The sequence below is a fragment of the Kogia breviceps genome, chromosome 14, assembly GCF_026419965.1.
Source record: "Kogia breviceps isolate mKogBre1 chromosome 14, mKogBre1 haplotype 1, whole genome shotgun sequence".
Taxonomy (NCBI): Eukaryota; Metazoa; Chordata; class Mammalia; order Artiodactyla; family Physeteridae; genus Kogia; species Kogia breviceps.
Window position 1 is genome coordinate 37,924,254 of NC_081323.1, and position 23,911 is coordinate 37,948,164.

At 40.3% G+C, this 23,911-nt stretch overlaps 1 long non-coding RNA gene across 2 annotated transcripts in view; it reads right to left on the reverse strand.

Moving 5' to 3' along the window:
• Positions 1–23,911, reverse strand: part of LOC136792481 (uncharacterized) — a 55,438-nt gene that overhangs the window by 16,742 nt on the left and 14,785 nt on the right. For both annotated transcript variants that reach the window (XR_010836323.1, XR_010836324.1), the window contains exon 3: positions 23,403–23,499. This is a non-coding gene — a long non-coding RNA (uncharacterized lncRNA). The remainder of the gene's footprint in view (positions 1–23,402; positions 23,500–23,911) is intronic.

The window sequence follows — 23,911 nt, forward strand, 5'->3', positions numbered from 1 at the left end:
ATAGCTTTTGGGGCCATATTCAAACAGACAGTGGCTGGATTTGGCCCACATTCAATAGTGTGCTAACCCCTGATCTCAATGATCAGGGCTTCAAAGGTACGTCTCCAGCCAATATTTACCTTTTGGATCCCACAACTGATGACTAATATCTCCAGTTATTTGTCCCTCAAACACCTTCAGTGTCTAAAATGGAAGTTGTGATTCTCTACTCCTATTGCTTTTTTGTCAGGGCTTCTCCATCTGAGGAAAATACTTTTACATTTTCTACATGTGTAGTTATTACAGCTAGAGAATTGTTGACCACTGTTGCGTGCTCTTTTATTATACTCCATATCCAATCCATCACTGTATTCTAGAGATTGTACTTCCAAAACATATCTCAAATCTGCTTAATTCCCTCCATCTGGTCCAAGCTACCCTTATCCATTAACTAACTGGATTCCTATAATAACTTCCTCATTGATCTCCCCTTTTCTGTCTTTTTTACTTGTTAAATCTTTGCAAACCGAGATATCGTCATTGCTTCTGAGATATGTAGGAATTGTGGGATTATATTGACAATATGCATAGATAAAGTAAAGTTTCCCTTCCTACCCTCTCAGTGCATTTTGCATATAGCATCAGAAGTGAAGTTGCTAAAGCATTAGTCATAAAATCACTCTTATGGCTTTCTTTCGCCCTGAAAAATAATCCAAGATCCTTATTAAATACTTCAAGGTTCTACCGGAGACAAATTTCATGTTCACCTCCATCTCTTCACCACCTCTGCCTGCTCTCATCCTTGTTCATTACACTTCAGCACAACTGACTTCCTTTCTGTTCCTTCTGCATACTTCATCCTTTCTCGGCTCCATGACTTTTCCTCATTTTCCTCTCTGACTTTTGTGGTATTTTCCCAATTCTTTGCATGGCTGACTCATTCTTATCTTTCAAGCTTCAATTTAATTATTACTTCTCCAAGTGACCACTTTATCCAAAGTCAGCACCTCCATCTCCTTTGCCTTGATGATTTCCTTTATAGGCAATATCCCAATATTTAACAGTTTTGATTGCCCCTTTTAAACCAGTTCATTATCTGTCCTTCATAGAAAATGTAAATGATGTAAGTAAGGGTAGACCCTTATCTGTAAGCGTCACCATATCCTAAGGCCCAGTCTAACATACAACAGCTACATAAGTATTGAATAAATGACCTAATAAATAAATCTACCAGTTTAAAATGTAGACCAATCCTTCAGTATAATTTTTAAGTGTATGAAAAATTTTAATGGAAATATAAATTACACTTGGAAAAATGTGTCATGGTACAGTTCCCATTTTATTCTTAAAAACTTTGTGCATTTTTCAAATAATCTACAACATACGTACACAAAAAAGAAACAACCCACAAATCACTTTTTTTACTAGCAGTTAGAGAAATGCAAATGGGAGGAGCATTACATGGGTAGGGGAATAAGAAGTACCAACTATTAGGTATAAAAAAACTACAAGGATATATTGTACAGCATGGGAATATAGCCAATATTTTTTAATAACTATAGAGTATAGCCTTTAAAAATTGTGAATCACTATAATGAACACCTGTAACTTATATAATACTGTACAGCAACTATACTTCAATAAAAATACACATTAAATAAAGAAATAAAATTTCTTTCATGTAAAAGAAACAGAGAAGAAAAAAGAAAAGGAAGTCCCATCCTGCTAGAAACGTTTGTCTATAGTTTTCTAAATTGTATCCTTGAAATCTTCTTGGTTACAATGGAACATGGAAATGCTTTAATGTCTAAGGTAAAGAGAGGAAAGGTAATATACCACCTGGATGCTGGGGTTGATAAAACCTGTTAAAGATCAATTTATCCCTCAAGAGAAGCTCTGGGGAAGGCATGTAGGAGTTTTGGTTGAATAACTATGTCTTCTCTGTTGAGATGCATATCTTTCTATCCTATTCTTTCTGCTTTTTCAAAACGACTATTTAACTTGAAGGATGATGAAGCAACAGAGGTGATAAAAAAATGGTATGAATGAGGGCTGCAGCATGAGTTAAAATCCTGATTGTGTTGTTGTGACCTATGTAATGTTGACCTCTGACCTCTGATTTCCTTCTCTGCAACATAGAGTCCCAAAGTAATTTCTCATTAGACCATTCTGAAGACTTGGAGGATATTTATAAGGACCCGGTATAGTATATGACACAGACTGGATATCTATAAAAATAAAACATCAGTTTATGTGTCATAAATATTAGTTTTTAAAGGAACAAGGTGGAAATATCTTGTATGTTTCTAATAAAAAAGAAATCTGGCTAGAGAAAGATTTTGGCTATCATAAGTTCCTAAGATAATTTTTCTCACTGTGTTCAGAATCCTTGCTAAATGTGTAAGCCAGTATTTACTACATTTTACTGCAATGACCAACAGCTTCTGAAACCCAGCGACTTATGGCTACAAAGGTTTATAAAGGTTTGTTTCTCATTTGCCTTATGGTTGGGCTGTGGCAGCTGCATATTGACTATGAATCTGCTTACATACATTCTTCTTACCAGCTTCCAAAGAAAAGCTGCTGCTTTTCTTTGGGACACACCTATCTCATAGCAGAAGAAAAACAGAGTAGGCTGAATCAAATAAGTCTCTTTAAACTTCAGACAAGGCATGTGTTACTTTGCTCGCATTTGATTGGTGAAGGCAAGTCACTCAAGCAGAGTGGTGTCATTGATCTAGAGAAGTCAGATTCCAAGGGAAGTCACTGCAATTCACATGGCAGCAGGTAGAGATTTATAATTCTTATATAAGAAAGGCCAGAATATTGGGTATAAAAGACAACATAAACCTCAATCTATTTTTCTAAATTTAGATGAAAAAGTTGAGTGTCCTCCAAACTTATGTGAACTAATTCCTCCACCTGAAATAAACCAATGTTTAACAACAAAACATTGCTTTGTGGAATCAATGGGTTGAGACATTTAGCATAATGGAAAATGCTGACTTTTAAAGTAGCAAATTAAATAGCACAGTCCGGGCATACAGTTAGTTTCCAGTGATTTATATGGTTTTCGTAGGGCTGGTCAAATAGGTGGATTTAGTGCTAGACTGATGTGTCTAGGAAACACTGATCATCGTTCTCCTCAGACAGCAGGCCTGCTCTCCGAACTGTGGTGAGCATGATTACATTGAGCCCCAGGCTAAAGGATTTACAGTCTCCTTTAGTCAAACCACAATATATTGAATAAAAATTTGCCCAGAGTTTATCCGATTCAGGCTACCTGGAGTTGTCTGCGTTAATAGCCATCAGATTGAATATGCTGCCTGTGTACTCAATCATCAGTAAGCCAAGGAAAGGTCCTTTTCTCCTCATATTACTTGTTTTGCCACAATAAAAATTAAACAACATATTTCAACTCTCCGAGTGATACCTGTTTCATTCATTGATTAATATCCGAGTCCAATTTTATCTCATTTAGAAAGAAGTGAAACAGGTCCTCTGGTTTTCATTTTTAAATTGAGAAACCGACATTCAGGGAGTGAGTCTTGTCCTCTGAGCCTGAGCCGGTAAGGGAAAGACAAGAAAGGCACCTTGGATTCTTCAAGAAAACCAGTGAACCAGCGTAGCTTGGCGTTTCCATTTCCATGGAATTCCGTAGTGGTGGAAACTTAAATAATTTCATTATGAAAAATTAACAGATTTTAATTTTCCCTTAGAGAGTCTATCTCAAAATAATTTTCTCTTGAAGAGTCTATCTTCACAAACTCTTTTGTTATTGTTATTGATAGTTTATTGCTTGTTTGTTTGTTTGTTTAAAATACCTCTACTTGCGTGGACAATGAAGTTAAATTAGACCAAGCTGGTTCAAACTCTTATTTTACAATGGGCAATTATTGAAATAGATGATTGAAAATGACTGATTTTTTAATCAAGTTTAATAGTGGCTTCTGGGGCAAATGAATGATTCACTTCAATAAAAGCATTCAAGTCAGCTGTGCATGTGGCTACATGGTGAAATGAACTTAACACAGAAGTATGTATTTCCAGGCTTGAACAATGAGAAGCATGAAAAACATGTGGGATATTTGTTTTTGAAACATGCAGAAAAAAAAAAAAAGATACCAAAGATACACCTGAAGACTAAAGATCTGTTTCTAGTCATCCAGTTCCCTTCCCCAGAGTCTCTAATTTCTCATGTAGACTTCCAGAAATAAATCTATACACTAATGTAAGTTATTACTGTTATATCAGCTAAGGGGAGATAAGAGGAGTTAGGGATTAAGTAAACATTTTATTGTACTTTTCAATTTTTCCAAATGTTGCCATCAAGGACTGGGAAAAGTGGGAGCAGGAATAAGAGGGGAAAAACCCTAAGAAACAGAGCAGTGTTCCCAAGTATTTCTATGCCATCTTGGGTCTCTTGGCACATTAATTGGTATTTTGATTTTTAAATATATTTTTTGCAACATATGAGAATAGGAAAAGTTTAGATTAGGAAGATTCATAAGCTACAAGTTCCAATTAGATTTGGGTGCACCCCTACCTCTTTTAATATATGTCAAAATAAAGACATATAAATGTAAGGACATATATGAGTGTTCTGAAACTTCTAAGAATGATGTCTTTAATATTGTTCTTGGAAACTGCAAATATAAAATTCTTCCAGCAAACCATTTTGGGGTCATCTGTGCTTTGCTGGTACAATAAACATGGCACTGATCCACCTATGTAATTATCTAGCAGTGAGACAGACTCAGTAATCTTGGCCACTTGTAACATTTGCTGTATCACTGAGCTTATATTTCCTAAACTTTAGAATGAAGTTAATCTTCCCAACGATTTCAGAAGTTTTGAGAGAGAGACTGTAAGGAGGAACCCATGTTCAAGTTCATTTCTGTAACATCCTGAATGAATTTCTTAACCAGAGAGGAATAGCAAGGTGATGGGCTACCTGAGAGAAAAAGCAGTCAAGACTGAATCACAATGGCTTAGAGATGGGAATAAGCTCAGGCCAATCGCATAATACTCGCTATTGTGCTCTCAGGCTTAGTCAGAGCCAAATTCAGGAAGCACATTCCATTAGACTAAATAAAGCTTCGATCATGTGTAAAATTTCCAGCTTGAATAGGCAGCCATCCTATCACTCATCAGCCTGGGTGCATTTAATGGGTGTAATTTCTTCCTCATATTTCTATGCGTTTATTGTTTCATTTTTATTATAGGAATTTGGGCATCTTATACAGCTTATTATTTTCTGTTAAGCCCAGGCTCAAGTAAATACTGTTCTACAGGGTGTACATGAAAATATGTTTCCTTTAGATTGTCAAAAGAATGGGCAATCTGATTCAACTTAACTGTGAGATTAGAAGAAAGGAAAAGTGGGAAAAATACCTATCCAGCACTGAGCCCATGTAACTTGAGAGTGTATAGAAATTATATGGTGGGGGGAGAGATTGTGAAGTATGAATTCCTCAATTCCAGAAGTTCTGATTCTGTAGACTCAAGATGGAATTCAGAAAAAAAAAATGTAATGTAAGAAAGCTTCACAAGTCATTTTGAAATAGGTGACTATTACTGTGGGCCCCAGTAAACTGCATTAAACTTGCTCTTAAATCGCTTAGAGGAAAAGCAAAGAAGATGGAAGCTGAGTGTTCTTTTTAATTCTATTCAGGCCAATTATTTGAAAAGCTGAATGTCAGAAATTGTCTGCAACATTTCTATTTCAAGATTGAATTTCATTGACCAGAACTGCTGAGCCTCTCAGCTCTTGAGGACTGACTGCTGACCAGAGCTCCTGTCTGGAACAAGTGCTCATTAAGCGCAATGGAAGTGAACGGTGTGTAAATTTTATATATATATATATATATATGTATATATTCAGCAGATTTTTTCAAGGTAATGATATGCCCCAAACAAAAAACCTAGAAAAAGTGAAGACTTAGCCTCTGAATATTTGGGGGACAGACGTGGTTTATTTTATTTAGTTATTTGATTGGGTGGGAGAATAGTCAGGCTGCAGGTATTTCTATTAAGAGTTCTCCGTAACTCCCCCAGATGTAGAAACAGAAGTAGACCCTGAGACAGAGATTTAAAAGTAAATTGTTGGGGAGGTGATTTAAGTAACGCTGGTGGAGGAGTGGGGGAGCAGTGAGACTGGTGGTGGAAGGCAGCCAATAAGGATATTTATCAAGTAATTTATCATTGTAGACAGCGGGGCCTTGTTCCCAGTCTGGGATCTCTGGGAGAGGGTGTAGAATGGGGGTCCCCAACCCCCATTAGGAACCGGGTCACACAGCAGGAGGTGAGCAAGTGAAGCTTCACCTGTATTTACAGCTGCTCTCCACTGCTCGCATTACCACCTGAGCTTCACTTCCTGTCAGATCAGCAGCGGCATTAGATTCTCATAGGAGCATGAACCCTACTGTGAACTGCGCATGCGAGGGATCTAGGCTGTGCGCTCCATATGAGAATCTAATGCCAGATGATCTGAGGTGGAGCTGAGGGGTGATGCTAGCACTGGAGAGTGGCTGCAAATACAGATTGTCATTAGCAGAGAGGTTTGACTGCACAGAGACCATAATAAATCAACGGCTTGCAGACTCATATCAAAACCCTATCAAGTGAGTGGCAAGTGATAACAAGCTCAGGGTTCCCACTGATTCTGCATTATGGTGAGTTGTATAATTATTTCATTATATATTACAATGTAATAATTATAGAAATAAAGTGCACAATAAATGTAATTCACTTGAATCATCCATCGTCCGTGGAAAAATTGTCTTCCATGAAACTGGTACCTGGTGTCAAAAAGGTTGGGGACTGGCTTCCCTGGTGGCGCAGTGGTTGAGAGTCCACCTGCTGATGCAGGGGACACGGGTTCGTGCCCTGGTCCGGAAAGATCCCACGTGCCGCGGAGCGGCTGGGCCCGTGAGCCATGGCCGCTGCGCCTGTGCGTCCGGAGCCTGTGCTCCACAACGGGAGAGGCCACAGCAGTGAGAAGCCCGCGTACCGAAAAAAAAAAAAAAAGGTTGGGGACTGCTGGTGTAGAACACATGCTCAGGGAAGCGGGAGCTTGAGTAGTTGAACATTGACTCCCATCAGTCATTGGTTGAAGGCTGCTCAGGTGAACATTCATTCCCTGGTACTTCCGGCCTGCCTCCTGCATGGACCAATCAAATGCGTACTGAAAGCATCAGAGAGGGGGATTTGGAAAAATTATGTCTTTGAAGCCAGCTCCTCATTCTAGCATAAAAGGTGATGGAAGAAAGGACTTGCCAGGCAAGCACCAAGCCTCGTTATATTTAATATGCCTCTTCTGTGAAAACACCAAGCCAGGTTAAAGGGCAGGGCATGGGTCAGTTGCCCTGATTACCAACCCAAGAGTGATCTTAACTTGTCACAGTGATGAATTGGATCTCTGGTACCAGTTTACTTGGATTTCAACTTGAGAATCCTTCTGTAACTGGTAAAATGTAAAATTTTCCTTATCTTGCAAAAGTAGAGAATGTCCTCAGTGGACATTTTTAAAGCACCACTTGCTTACATGTCCTAGCTTGCATGTTGCAGGTTTTTGCCTCATCTAAGTGCAGGTTTCATTGTACAATCTCAGGAAGCTGAGTGTCATCAGGGACAGATTAAAAGTAAGCAGAGATTCTAAAACTGAATGACACATGGAAAAATGCTGTTCATCTAGAATTAGTCATTTGTCTTTATATGTAAATGGATTTTTATGCTTCCTATTAAGTTGTTCAGTTCAAAAAATGAATGTAAAATTATGAACTTCTCATTTTAAATGTAAAGAAGGAAAATTATTTTCTATTAATTGAAAAAGTTTCCCCCTGACTCCACAAAGTACATAATGATCGAATATGTAAAGAATGTCATACTGAAAGAACACAAAATTTTTAGCTCATCAGGAGAAATCTCACATGGCTTCCTTATAGCCCTTTAGGAAACCATCAAATTTGGTTGACAGAGAAAGTGAATATGAATTTGGTATTATTTTAAATATGCTCGGTACCTTTTCCCCAAGATACTCTAGTACTCTAGTGTCCACAGCTGCACAAACTACAGCTTTGCAAAGAATTAAAAATACCCCCTTGTTCACGAATGTCGAAAAATTATAGTGCTTATGGACATGAAGCCCTAAAGCTATATGAATGAATCATGGAGGGATTTTTTCCCCCCACTGGAGATTTGCAAACTCATCAGATGGAGACACTGTAGAAAGAAGCATGCCAGATTCAGATTTCATTCTGCCTCTGGTCAGTTCTGAAATTCAGAAGGCTTCCTCTTGTGTGCTCTATGGATCCAAGCAAGCTACTTTTAAGTTTGACACACACCGACATACACACAGGTATGATTGTTTAATTGTCTTTAAATTCAATTTATTCCCACTTCCACTTTTTGCCCTCCAGCAACATTTACAAATTATAGGAGGATTTCCTGGCTACAACTGTGCCTGGGATTGCTTTCCAAAGTAACTTAGCTTAAAGCTACCAGCTTGGCACTGGGACAATTAATGTCAAAAGATATCCTAAATGGAGTGTCAATTTCTCAGTTTTCTTATGTTGTGGTCTCTGTTACACACAAGGAACTCTTTGCTGCCATTGCAAACTATTGTCAAAAATATCTTTTCTAAGAGAGAAAGGATCCAACTACCAATATTGTAACTTGAATATGGGTATAATTTTGCAACTTGGACTTATTCTTCTGATTTGGGTGTTTTCAGTACTGTTTTATTGTTGAGACAGAAAAGCCAAAAAAATCAGCTGTGAAATCCCACAAATCACCACTGCCTATTGAAATCTATATGCCTCTTAAACGATAAAGCCACATTAAAAGTGTCCAAATTAACAGAATGAGATGAAAAGCCAAGTGTGGATAGAATTAACTGAGAGAGGTGTTGATTAAGAGACATGATAGAAGAAAATATACAATTACAGTACACCCTCTGCGCTGAAATTACCTCTCTCAAACGTGTGTCCCTTTGGCTACAGAAGTGGAGAATGACGAGGGAAATACAGAGAGGAGCAGAAAGGGGTGAAGAAGGATAGGAGGATTAAACAAGAAAGACAGGCATCACTGGAGGGTTCATAGTCACAGAGATGCAACCTCCCTGGTCTTAGTTCCCTCATCTATGAAATGCTGGTATTGATGAGGATGGTCTCTAAGGATTCAAATAATTCTAAAGTGCTTCATTTCTTTGTTTTAAAGTGAGAATCTGATTTTAGCCACCAGCCAACAAAACATCTCAGAATGACTATCCCTCATATGTTGGAGAAGGTAGTTCCTTACAAAATAGGCTGTGAGATCAAATTGTCTTCCGGCTTTTTTGCATTCTTTACACACAAAGATCAAATTATCAGTCCATTCAAGGTTCTGAAAGGACTTGAACAAAATTACCAAGTGGCAGAAATAGGCTCCAGGTCAACCTGGTTACTTGAGAGCTCTTTGTATGAGGAGATGCATGGGCCTTGAAGCCAGCCAATCCCGTCACTGAGTTCAGAAGAGCAGGCATCACCTACATGTGGGCAATCTCCAGGTCAAGTTTGCTGGAGCACCACACACAGTTTAACGGATGAGGGTGATCTTGCGGAGAAGAGGCTCCCCCGTGGAAATAACAAACATTAGGCACCAGTCAGGTATTTCAGGTCCAGAACTGATGTCACTGCAGTTGCAGGGTCATCTCTGCCTTTTGCTTCCCACTCCCGAGGCAGACTGAGGCACTGGTGCATATCACTCTGCTTTGGACCATGAAGCAGTATGATGCTGCCATCCATTTTCCTTTGGAGGTGGCAGAATCTGTTTTGGAGCAATATGGATGTGTCAGGGAATTTTCATCACACATGTTCCTGGAAGATTTGGCCCAGAGGCTGCCTGCCTCTCAGCCCCTCATCCCGACATAAGTACCTGAGCAAGAATCTTCACCCCAGCTTCTTTATCCAGAGCACTTGCCTGTCACAGGAACACGAGAGGTCCTGCATAGCCAGAGAACTGGTCTTGAATTAGCTCATGGCGTTATGTCAGCTACTTGGCCTAACCAAGGCTACCTCTGAAGTTTGGATGTAGAATCACCACTTGTCTAGAGGCTTCTAACTCCAGTTGGTCCTGAAGATAAATAGACTAAGAATAGAGTAGTCCTTTTGGCAGTGAATCACTTGAACTCCAGCCTAATGTTGAAAGGAAAGGAAGTAAAACTTCTTTATGTTCAAAACAGTCCATCAAACTAGTTAATTAGTCAGAGCCATTCTTTGAGTATGGAGATAAGGGGTCCAGGGCAAGCCATGTATCATAAGTGTACAGCTTGGCAAACTCTCACACACTGAGTTCACCCTCATAACTGACACCTAAATCAAGACATGGAGCATCTCCAGCCAACACCATAAAAACTGTGTGCGTGATGGTTCCTGGTAATTACCACAGCCCATGTCCCCTAGAGGAAACACTGTCCTCACTTCTAACATCATGGATTTGTTTTGCTTGCTTTTGAACTTTATGCAAATGGTATTGATCATATGTTATATATGTTTGCGAGTGGGTGTTTCTGGTCAACATAATGTTTGTGTAATTCATTGATGTTGTTGTGTATAGAGTTCATTGTCTCATCACTATGTGGTTTTCCATTGTGTGAAGACACCACAATTTATTTATCCATGAAACTATTGAAGGGCATCGGGGTAATATCAGGGTTTTGGATATTGTGAATAAAGCTTTCATGACCATTCTTTTATGGTGTACATATACATGCTTTTCAGAGGGGATATTTATTCCTAGTGATAGAATGTCTAGTTCTTAGGGAATGCATATGTTTACCTATAGTAGACATTCTCCAAACAATCTTCAAAATATTTGTAACAATTTACATTCCATGAGCAGTGTCTAGGAGTTCCAATTCTTTGATATCTTCATCAATACTTGATATTGTTTGTCTTTTTAATTTTATCTCTTGGGTATGTCATCTAGCTATGTGTTTTATATAGATAAGATATATATAGGTTCAATGAACATAGGCAAAACATTGATCAAAATAATAGAGTAAAAGCACTTAAGCAGCATGTAGAATTCACTTATTCACTCATTTAATAAGTACAAATATTCAAGGGAGGTGTTACAAAAGATGAACAACTAGGAAGTGAAAATTTCGAGAAAAAGAGAAATTTTCATGCAGATGTATTATGTTTTTCTTGAACACTCTGTGTCTATGTCATCCTCGGATGGATACTAAGTATCTCCCAAACCTCCAGGGCCAGGATGATTTCACTATTTTATTTCTCAGCAATGATAATATGACAACAGCAACAACAGTGGCAACAGTGGTTTAAGTCACTGACCTTCACAACATGCTTTCATTCGTGTTTTTTGACCTGATTCTAACAACTGTGAGATAAAAGTAGAGCTTAGTCTCTTCAGTGCATAACCGAGGCGATGGAAGTCTTGAGAAAATAAGGGACTTGCCCACGTGATCAGAACCAATTATAAGCGATTCAATGGATCTGGGATTTGAACCAAGGATGTTGGATTTCTCAGCCTCGTGAAGCTTCTCTTTACCCTCAGTATAGCTCTGTTAATGAAGACACTTTACACTGTAGAGATTCTTTGCACAATAACCCTTTTAGTTTTCATTTTGTTGGATCATTGTTTTAGAGACCAAATTAAGTTATATTCTTCCTGTTTCACAGATGAAGATAAACCAGGAAAGAATTTAAGAGTATTCCATTTTTTTTTATGATGAGTTGGACAGTGGGAGAAACTCAGGGGAACACTAAAAAATTGATTAATTTCTTAAATTCTGTCTACTAAAATACAAGTGCTCAGGAAACAGGGAGCAGAGACAGCCATATATATCAGGATGGAATAATAATCATTGCCATAATCTTATAAATTCACATTTCTCTACCTTTGTTTGGGCTCATAATTTCTTCAACACAGCTAAAGAAAAGAAGCTCCTGTAATACTAGCGTTATAAACCTTAGAGACTCAGATAAGGAATAATTCCCTATGCAGAATTCTAGGAGCTTCTCTGATTTATATTAAGCAAATAAATCTTTATTATTGTCCCAGGTCCTTTTCCAGTCCACATCCCTTAGTAGACAAAAATGTAACTGAATAACATCAATTAATGGCCACTTGATGAGTCCTGGCTTCTAGAACCCAGAGACAAGAAAACAGATCACCAATTTTGATATAAGAAAAATGTCAATGATTTAAAATGGGATTGAGGGGGCTTCCCTGGTGGCGCAGTGGTTGAGAGTCCACCTGCCGATACAGGGGACACGGTTTCGTGCCCCGGTCCGGGAAGATCCCACATGCCGCAGGAGTGGCTGGGCCCTTGGACCATGGCCTCCGAGCCTGCGCGTCCGGAGCCTGTGCTTCGCGACGGGAGAGGCCACAGCATTGAGAGGCCCGCGTACCGCAAAAAAAATAAAAAAATAAAATGGGATTGAGGCCTTTCTTGTTCCCTCAGAATTCTGTAGCTTTGAGGAAAGGTGGATAACAGAAAGAGAGTTTATGGAATGTACCTGGTAAGTCTTTCTATAAAAAGAAAAAGGAGACAAAACCTCCCAGTGTGTTCTGCTTTCAAGGCCAAATATCAACAACAAAAAAGCTTTATTGTTTTTTTTTGTTGTTGTTAATCCTTCCAGCTGTGCTGGAATTCCCAAGGTGAGAGGCAGCCCAAGCAAATTAAGCTGGTTTATCTAATATTTCACAGAGTTCAAGATGGAGTCAGTATCCTGCCAAGTGAACATGTCTAGCTGGGGAGTTTGCATTAATGTACATTCTTCATGTGGTTTGGGTCACCTCACTGGCACCCACCTCACCTCACTGACACCCACCAGACCAGACCATAATATTCACTGGACAATTAAAGGATAAAGACCATATGAAGAAACTATGTCAGCGCTATACATTTTGGTTAATTCTTTGTATAAATTAAATTCATTAATTCACTGTGTATTGCTCATAACTATGTCAAAAATTGAAATATTTTTATTGGTGGTCTCATCTGAGTCCCAGGCTACCCGATTGGAAGTCAGATTAAATGAAGAAAACAGTTTTTAAAACTTTCCCAAATCAAAATTGAATACTAATTTGTAAAATGATTATTTATAGACAGGATAAATGTCCTGTACATTGAACCACTCTTGTACATTTCATATAGGCCCCACCTAATGATAGATAAGAGTGGATGGATAAATGCCCCATTTCCCCACCCTTTGGGTGGAACAGTTCCGAGATGTGTTCTGCAGATTTTCCCAGAGGTCCTCAGTGGAATTACGCTTCAGCTGCTGATGGTGGTCACCTTGGTGATGTGCCTTCAAAGCCCGCCTCCCATTCCCTGTCTCACTTCCCAGTTCCTCTGTCAGTGCTCCCTGGAATCCCATTCTTACACTCAAATCCTCATCTCAGGGTCTGCCTCTGGGGAATTCCAACCTAAGACAAACTTATCATTACTTAGTGAAGATAAGACAATATGTCTCCAAAGCAAACACCACCAGTCATTATATATTAGACTATGTGACAGGAGTTTAAGTATAAAGGAGACGGGGATACATTAGGCTGAAAATGACAGACATGCTTTGCATTTTGGAAAGGAAGTTGGATATTTTGCTGGACTCTGAGAGATACAGTGGCTTTTCAGCTGGATGTGAGAGGTGAGAGATGTTAGTGTTACTGACTCAGGTTCTTGGACTCTTCATTCAATAGAAATTGACAAGGGGCCAGATGAGAAATTCAGGTAACACCTTATTGGGACTCGTGCTGCAGCATGAGGGAGCGAGAACAAATAACCATGCCCTTGCTCGCTCAAAGCTGGTCCCTTATCTGCTGTAAGGATGGGGGCGGATCTGTGGGTGGGGTTGGAGGGGTGGCTTAGGTGGTCTGCCCTTGGTGGTGCTGTGTTCAGGGATCATGCATGGTACCCTGCTTTTGCTCCTGGCACCTCAGAAGTGGCAGTTGGGTTTTGGTCTTTTTGTATCTTATTGTTCATACTTTTTCCCCAACTGGGCATGCACAGTTATTTTTAGTCCCTTATGGTTTCTTTGTATCTGTTGCTTGAGGAGATGTATGTTCAGGTGCAAGTACTCCAGTAAAGATCCCAGGTCCCAGGTTCCAGGTCCCAGCCTGTCTCATTAGGAGTCAGGAAAAGAGCATGGAGTGTTTGTGGAATTGAAGGGGGAGCAGTTGTTTCAAGAACAAGTCTGTCGAAAGTTGGCTAGATACCTACCGGCAAGCAGAAGATACCACCATAAAGCGTCTTCTGTTATTTCCTGTGGTCAACAGAAGGTTTAGAGTGTAGAAAGGAATCATCCCTCAGTTGCCATCCCTTCTGGTAAATCTCCAGGAATCACTGTGTGTAGTGGATGCTATTGGTGTCCTCTCCTGGGTCCCTGTTACTGGGTGGTGGACCCATTCCCCAGCTCCTGCTGGCTACTGATGGCTCCCAGCTTCCACCTTCCCTGAAGACAAACCCTTGATTGACCGGGAGCCTCCTGCCTGGAAGACTGCTCACTGCTCGTCTCAGTCAGCCTGCAACAGGTGACTGACCGACATGAACGGCAAGGACGTACGAAATGCTGGGCCACCGAGCTTCTAGGTGATGCTCCCGTAGCATCAGGCAAGATGATACACCTGCTTTACATGGTCCACTGCCTGACCCTGTTTCTCTCACCCCCCATCTCAAAAAGCACACCCTCCATAAATCACATTCACCCAAATCCCTGTCCCAGGCTCTACTTCCAGAGAACTTGACCCAAGATCCCACATGTATGGCATGAGTAGGTCTTCTTCATTAGCTCACAGGGAAAGGCATTATGGCTCACTTGGTCCTTCTCAGACCTCTACTGATTCTCTGGGGAAAATGAATAAGGACTCTCCACCTTCCTGAAAGCCACACACTTAGTCATCTGCAGACTTTCTCACAATGTGCTACTGACCTAAGTATAACATGCTGCCTAAACTGGCCCCATCCATTTGAGGGCCAGCAGGCCACTGACCGTTAAGGTGGACGTGACCTCTGGCAGAAACACATCTCCAATAATAGTAGCATAAAGACCTCAGAGCTGTCCTTTGAGCCAAAATGTCCTACCCGTACACAGTGGAAATAATGAGCAGGCGAAGTTCTGAGGGGCCTAAAAATGGATCTGCAGGAAGGCTTGGGAAGAAAAGTACCATAAAACTTTTTATATACCAAATCTCAGGATCAATTGAAGGGACTGATGTGTGGGAGGCCCTTGTTCCAGGTCCGAAGTGCCTTGCCTGAACCCTCTGTTAAACTAAAAGCAAAGTAAAACAAAGCATGGTCTTTCCGCACCTAATACTCCCCAGATGACTTTAAATGAATACACAGAGACTCTTTTTCTTTCTTTTGTGTTTTTATGTTTTCTTTTAAAGGGGCATTCTTCAAATTCATTGTGACACTGTAGTGCCTGTTGCTACTATGTGGGGTCTCTCTTTCCCTGCTACTCTGTGGTTTTTGCTCAATGAACAAAAACGTGCTTCAACATTAGTCTAAGTAGGCTTAAATAGAAAGTTTATCTGTAACTCAGGTATACATACAGGGCTCCTGACTGCATTTCTAATTCAAGAGCAATGGTTTGGTCCCATGAGGGCCAGGGTATATTGGGGACGCCAGCACCAAGCAATTGGCTGGTTATGTATGAAGCACCCAGAGAGCAGTGTGCTATACAATATGACCCAACAATTCTGCCGACAGAAAGGTAAATATATGTTATTAAAAGACATATGTCAGAGTGTTCCTAGCAGCATTTTTGGTAAAAGCCCCAAACTGGAAACTATCCAGATGCTAGTCAACATTAAATTATGATATTTACATGTAATGGTTTACTAGACAGAGTCAAGAATGAACAATCTTGATATATTACCATATATATTACCATTTGAATGAATTTTAAAAATCCATCAATTGAAAGAAGACATACAAATAAGCATACAAATAGGCAAAAACTAATGTGTAGTGTTACATGCCAGGATCGTGGTCTACCCTTGAGGGGATGGGACCTAGTGACAGGCAGGGTGGGGTGGCACCTGGACACCAGTGATGTTCTGTTGATTAATTTGAGTGCTGGTTACACAGTCGTGTTCACTTTGGAAAAACTCATCAAACTGTATAGGCACAATTTTTGCACCTCTTTGCAGGTTATTTGTCCAAAAAAAACTTTTTGAGGAATAAATTTCCCCAACTGAATTAAATGTTCCATTATTTGGGGTCATTCAGATTTATCTTTCTTCTATAAATGCCAATTGGTTAACCTAAATGTGGGATGGTTACACGACTCTTGTAGTCTTTAGCCTACATTAGGAAGCACTGGTGAAACAGTACAAATTATCTTGTTTCAAAAGATTCAGGGGAAATATAAGAGCTTTTCTGTTCCTGTTTCAGAGAGAACATTAACTTGTTAGGTATTTTAGAGGTATAAAGAAATTCTAAAAATAAATGACAGAATTTTAAGTTGGGAGGGACTTGGAGAATAACAAATACAGCCTACACATTTTACAGATAAGAAAACTGACCAAGAGGTTACATAAGGAGCCCAAGGTCACATGTGCGGTTAGCAGCAGCCCTGGGAGGAGGTCCAAGGTCTGAGGTCCTTTTTCTCTAGACCACACAGCCTCCTTGTTTTCCAGACCTTCTGAGAAAGTTCATGAATACATTTAAAATGTCTGTTCACAATTTTTAAAACTCAACTCATTTACCCCCTAATGGTGCAACATGTAGGATGTGAACTGGCTCAACTTCCTCCGCTCCAATCTGTCAACAATCAACAAGTTAGTAGACTGCTGGCATGTCTGCTTCAACCTAATGGTTGATTTTAATTAACTCATGGTTCCTGTGCTCACTAAAACCCTTTAATTTAGCTCACATGAACAGGCTTAAAATCAAGAAATATTCTCAACAACTAAGACAAGGCCCTTAGGGTCATTTTTCCAAAAGCAATAACATTTGCACATCTCTTAAGGGAATCACAAAGTCCTCAGGATAAATATCTCCTAATTCTCTGAAGTTTACTGTAGAGATCCCCAGCCCTGACTTCTTTCCAGTGCAATCTTTAGAGGGTTTTAAGCACTGTGATGCTGTGGCTCCACCCCAGACCTCCCAAGTCGGATTCTCCAGGAACAGGGTCTGGACATCTGGAGGCTTTAAAATCCCTGGTGATTCTGGTGCAGTCGTGGTTGGAAGAGGCTGGTCTGTTGCTCCTCTATGGCACAGCTCTCACCATCCTCTCCATCAGCGGTCCCCAACCTCTTTGGCAACAGGGACCAGTTTCGTGGAAGACAATTTTTCCGCGGACTGGGGTTGGGGGGTGATGGTTTGAGGATGATTCAAGCACATTACATTTGTTGTGTGCTTTACTTCTATTATTATTACATTGTAAAATATAATAAAATAATTATACAACAAACCATAACACAGAATCAGTGGGAACCCTGAGCTTGTTTTCCTGCAACTAGGTGGTCCCATCTGGGGGTGATGGCAGACAGTGACACACGAAGTGTGTTGCTTACGTCCAGTCTACTCCGTAAGATGCAGCTTGTCACTTGCCACTCACCGATAGGGTTTTGATATGGGTCTGCAAGCAACTGATTATGGTCTCTGTGCAGTCAGACCTGTCTGCTAATGATAATCTGTGTTTGCAGCCGCTCCCCAGCGCTAGCATCGCCACCTCAGATCATCAGGCATTCGATTCTCATAAGGAGCGCGCAACCTAGATCCCTCGCATGCGCAGTTCACCGTAAGGTTTGCGCTACTATGAGAATCTAATTCCACCGCTGATCTGACAGGAGGCGGAGCTCAGGCGGTAACGCCAGCGATGGGGAGTGACTGTAAATACAGATGAAGCTTCACTCGCTCACCCACCGCTCACCCCGTGCTTTGCGGCCCCGTTCCTAACAGGCCACGGACCGCTACTTGTCTGTGGCCCGGAGCTTGGGGACCCCTGCTCTCCATGATCATTCAGATACGTAAATATTTAACAAATAATGCAGTAACTGGCCAGTGGTTATCTCAGCTACACCAAGCTTGAGTGTCCACTCTTTCCCAAAGGTTCATTGATTACACACCACAGGTTGATACATTGCCTCCCTGATTTGCTACATCCAGCCAATAGACCAATTAGTTTTTCATGGATGGGTGCTGTAAATTTCTTAAAGATCCATTAAACTATATTCCTTGGGGTGTTGGCGGAGGGAGGTCACAATAGCATTGGTAAAGATCAGACACAAATTAAAAGGAAAGAAAAATCAAAGTAGGATGTGGAAGGGTCAAATAAGAGATTCAGCCAGGACTCTGAGTCCAAAGTCAGAGGAGCCGGTGGGGCATTAGGGAAGGCTGCATGGATGAAATAAAATTGGATTGTCAAACTGAAATGCAACATATTTGAGTTTTTGTTACAAAGTAGAGATACTTCTATTGCAAAACTTTACCTTATATAACTAAATGAGTGTTACTGACCACATTGCTATAGGATAATTTGAACTCTGTTAACAAGGCCCTAAGAGATATACAGTACTAACATTACCAATAATTAACTAATTATTGACCCTCATTAGTTAGTTCATTAACTAATTAATTCATATGTATTGTATGCACTATGCAATAGTTTTAAGTATAGCAGATTTAAAAAATGACCCTATCCTAACAGTTTATATCTACTGGAGTGGCAAATACCTAAATGGACACCATAACATGAGACTAAGATAAACTTCAAGGACAAAGGCCATGGACTTGCAGGGGACAGCTTCTGCCCCAGACAGATCTGGTTATGGGAAATAATTCTTGAGGTAAGTAACAAAAGATAAGCAGGAAAAGGAGAAACAAGGAGAAGAGTCCCACTTGTGCATAGCCTGAGACCCTAAAGCAGAGGATGAGAAAAATGGTGCTGCGTTTACACAATGTCAGAAAGTTCAATGTGATGAGAAACGCAGAGCTCGTAAATCTAGGCAACTCCCATCTCCTTAGCTTACAAGTTCCCATCTCATGCTGTCTCTTGTCTACCTTGGACACATATGTGTCTTATGAGTTCCTTGAGACAGGGGCCACGTCCACCTGGTTTGCAAATATATCCCATTGCCTACCACCGTGTGGTAGGTTCTCAATGCATACTTCTGAATGAAAGAATTTTTTCCCAGCTGTATCCTATTGTAATTGAGGAAGCTGAGGTCCAGGCAGATACAGTGGCCAGTCTAAAATCACACACTGTTTAGTGGCTGAACCAGATATTAAAACAAAATCTTGGGATTTTGTGTCTAACTCTGCCACAAAAGCCCCCATTCAAGTGCTGAATTACAGGACTCTCTCCAATTTTCTGTGAATACATCCAAAGAACATTGGGAATGGAAAACTAATTTGCATCTTGAGTTCTTAAAGGAGGTGTTGGCTGCTGGTATTATGAATTTATGACAGAGAATGGGTCTGAACCAATGCCTCTGTGATTCAGGAATATTGTAGTAACTAAACCCATCTTTAAAAGTTGGCCACTGACATTATTATGCAAATAAGTGACGCTTTAATAAAATTTTAACATTTAGCTTTTATAAGCATAATTAAATAAGCAATTTAATCAGATTGTAATGGGGAAAAAATGGACCGAGTTACACCTATAAAGCGGTGAATCATTGTGCATTGAGTTCTAAGGACTGTATCAAAGAGAGAAAATGAAAGGAATTCAAAATCATGTGTAAGCATCATCACAGAACCATGAAGAAAAAATCAGTAAGATGCTATCAACATTTAAACATGAACACCCAGACATTCACGGTCTATTTCTCTCAGACTTATGGAGTCATAGAAACAACACTTTTTAAAAGCAGTAGCTGTCTGCAAAAGAGGAAAGCCGATAGCAATCTTCAATTGGTGTTTTAAAATTCTCAGTGTTGAAGCTTAGTTCTTTTTTCCTCTCAGTTTGGAATTTACAACTGCCCCCCACCCCCCAATTTTTTTTTTAAATTTGAAGTCATTTACAACAAAAGCATCCATCACAGTCATTCAGCTGCCTCCACCACTGTGACCACACCCTGATAACTCAGAGTCTAACACAATTCACATGACTAAGCACTTAGAGAGCACTAGCCATCTCTCCAGCTCTGAGCTTCCATAGGGACTGCAAAGCTGGACTCTCAAAGAGCTCTTTAGAGTGGAGGCAAGAACAAATTCCTACTATCCATGAATGAAAAGTAACGAAAGGGCTTATCAGAGGTGCAAAGCGGTGATTAAGGCTGATCACAGGTGAAGATTTGGGCAGGAGGAGTTATTACTTAACTGGTCTTTGACTAGCTAACAGCATTTCAAGTCGAGTAACTTGAATGCTCTGCAAACATGTTTGGATTTTTTTTTTCTATAAACTGAGGGGAGCCATTAAAGATAAAGAAGCAGGACTGTTTGAGGGAACAGCTCTGGCAGTAGGGACAATTGGAGAAGCCAGGATGAAAAACAGAGGGAAAAGTTAAGAGGTTCTTTAAGAAATCTACAACCTTGCTACTCACAGCAGCGCCTCCATCACCAGGGAGTTTGTTAGAAATACAGAGGTTCAGGCTCCATCCCAGACCCACTAACCTAGAATCTCTTGTTTTAGTGAGATCCCCAGTGTGAAAAGCACTGAAAATATTGCATATCCCCAGCTTGGCAAGGCTGGATCCCAAAGAGTTGGGACTGGCCCTGAGCTTTGAGGGAGGAGCAAAGGAAATCTGAAGTTAGTACCCTGGTCAGGGGTAAGAGGAAGATAATTTAAAGATTCAAGGCTCCCAAGCGTAGGTAGAATATAAATACTTGCTCAGAAATGAAAGGGCCGTGAAAGTGGGAGGGGAAGACCAGGTTATGGCAGGAGTTAGGATATCTGGAGCGACTCCAAAAGGCAACTGGTGGAGAAAGGATCCTGCTATGGAAGAGCTGCCTAGGGGGCTGTGAGTGAGGGGTGGGCCCCGGGGAAGTGGGGGGAACTTGTATGCACAGGGTGCCAAGTAGTTCTAATTTGGGGAACAGAAAGTGGGCAATTTCAGTGTCATAATGAAGGGACGATCTATAAGTTTGAGTGACAAATTTTATGTATGGAGTGAGAGAGAGTTGCTGAAGATGACACATTTCCAACCTGCTGGATTTCAGGAAAGTGATATAAAATACCTGACATTTAAACAGTCTTATATCGCTGATGAAAAAAACCTCTAGAATGTTTTGTTTGGAATGTGAACACAATTTGCACCAGGTAACTTTACGTGGGAGCCTTTAAGAATGAGTAAAAATATCTAATGTTTATTAAGCACTTTCTCATACAAAATGTGGTTTTTCAATGCTTAAAATGCCCATTATGAACATCATAACAACCCCATGAAGTAGGCTCTGTTATTATTCCCATTTTACAGATGAGGAAACAGAGGCATGTCAAAGTTATTTAACTTGCCCGGGCAAAAATCAGTGTCAAGGCCAAGATTTGGACCTGGTTCATGATGTCACAGCTTAAAATCATCATCATGGTGCTAGGCTACAATTCCTCCCTCCCACATACCCTTATCTTGTGGTCTAACCCACAAAGTACTTCCAAGTTCAATCAGGTATCCAATTTTTACCTACTATGGCCCCCAAAAAAGTGTTAGACAAGAATTTTTACTTCTAAATTCCAGGAATTATTGTTATGAATTGAAAAGCATTAAAGGGGAATATTGTTTAGAAATAATAAGACAGCTGTACAAATTGAGAGAAAACCAATTCCTGATGACGTGGGTTAATTATGACAATGTTTGCAGGGGCAACGAAATCCTCCAGTATCCTACAAACTTTACTCTCATCAGTCAGGTCCATGATTGATCTTTTACAACCCTCTAATCCAGATCCTGGATATTTTCAAAGGTAGTCTGTATGAAAAAGGGAAAATAAAGAAGGATAAAGAGACAAAGGCCAGGGTAATAAAAATACTGGGTAACTACAAGGCATGGGACCAGCCTTCCTGAGTTCAGTTCCATCTTCCTTCTCCCTACTTTCTAGCCATATAACCACGAGCAAATCACTGTCTGTGCATCAGTTTCCCTATCTGTAAATTGGGGGGCAGTGAACATACTTACTTTGAAGTATTGTTGGAGGGAACAAAATGACGATTCATGAGGAGCACATAGTAAACGTAATAGCAGGTAATATGACAATCATCAGATCAGTAGTCAAATCAATACACAGAAATTAATGGCAATTCCTTTTTTACGAACTGTCCACCAGACACCAGTGTATGTCTCTGTCTCCAGCTCTCTCAGTTGTGGGTTGAAAGATGAAGCCCAGGTTGGCAGGAAAAATCTCCTTTTAGTTTTCTTTAAATGAGCTCCAGAGGGCTTTATTCCCCTGGCCACTATTATTTGCTCTGGCACTCAAAGTTAGCAGCAAGAACTATTAGCAAAACCCCCCACATCACATGGATATCAATAGAAGAAAAATCTTCCAAGATTCCATATCCTGCCTATGCCTCAAATCCAGAAACATCCACTGACCTCCTTTTAGCACCGAATGATGACAATGCAGATATTTCAGGCTGCAGTTCCCTGTTCACTGCAGTCTGTCTGAGGTTGTTTTGCCCCTGGACTATTTTTGCTCACATGGTTGCTCTCAGCCGCAGACATTCAAATGGAAACCAGAGAGATCCAAATACTTGGGAGGAACCCATAAACAAATGTAGGAAGAAGCATCCAGTCTGACCATGGCGCCCACAGAAGTTTCTGTAGACAGAATATAAGGGGCCAGATTCCCAACACCTACTACTTGAAAATTTGCCTAAACCTTTCTTAGCGACTTAGCTACTTCACAGGGATGGAAGGATGGAAATTCAGAAGAGCAGGTTGGGGAGAGCTTATTCAGTATGTGTGTGTGTATATGTATATTCACAGATTTCCCTTGGGGGTCCTGGATGCCTGCCATTTTGTGCTTACAGAGAAAATACAAATTGGGCTATATTTATCTGTTTATTTTAATAAAAGTTGATCAAACAAAAACAGGTCCCTAGGTACAGAAACTTACAGAAATACATCAGGCCAAGTTAAGGGTGTGTTTTCACTAAGAAATGAAAATGATTAAAATAGATTCTAAATATTGTATGAATAATACTTTTTTGAGGATCAGTAGGTAACCCCAACCCAGCTTGTAAGTATCTAACCCCACACCCCGCCTGTAAATATCTAAATACGATTCACGACAACAAAACTCTCTGACTCTATAGAATTCAGAAATGTGGTACTAGATGTGGCACAGGGCCTTCCAAATGTCTATTCTTTTCCCCCAAGTCATCAGGCTTTTTTCCCCTTTCCTCCCCAACCCATCCTAATTGGACCACCATTAGCTAAGAAATCAATGCAAAATAAGGAAAAGAGGGAACCCAAACCATGAGGCTGCCCTGGCAAAGTCCTCTAATTGGAGCATAAACTGAACTCACCAGCAGCTCCGTTCATCACAGTCCAGGGTCTTATTAACTCACTGATGTGTTGTCACTTTTGAAGGATTCCCAGCCACAAACCTCCAACGCTTGTATGCTAGGACAGACAGTGTTATCTTGGACCCTACTGCCCTTACTTAAGGAGCGTGTTGGGAGATTGGATCTAAATACATCAAAACAAAAAGAAATTCCCCACCCCCAAAAGCAGTAAGAAAACTACAAGAAATCCTCACTTTCAGGAGTGGGCAGGCAAATCTTCAAACATTTGTCAGTTACATGCATCTTTTAAGACTACCTGGAAAATGAGGTGCAGCCTTCCCAAACAGAACCAGCTTATAGAACATTTTCACCTTTTCGCCTTCCAAAGAATTGCTTGTTTTCTCATGCAAACAATAACCTTATTGTTTGCCCTGAAGTACAGTACATGACTAGTCTAGTTAGGGAAGTGAATGAATTGTTGTTCTGTCAACAAGGTTTTCCCCTCACATACCTATTATATCTAGGAATTC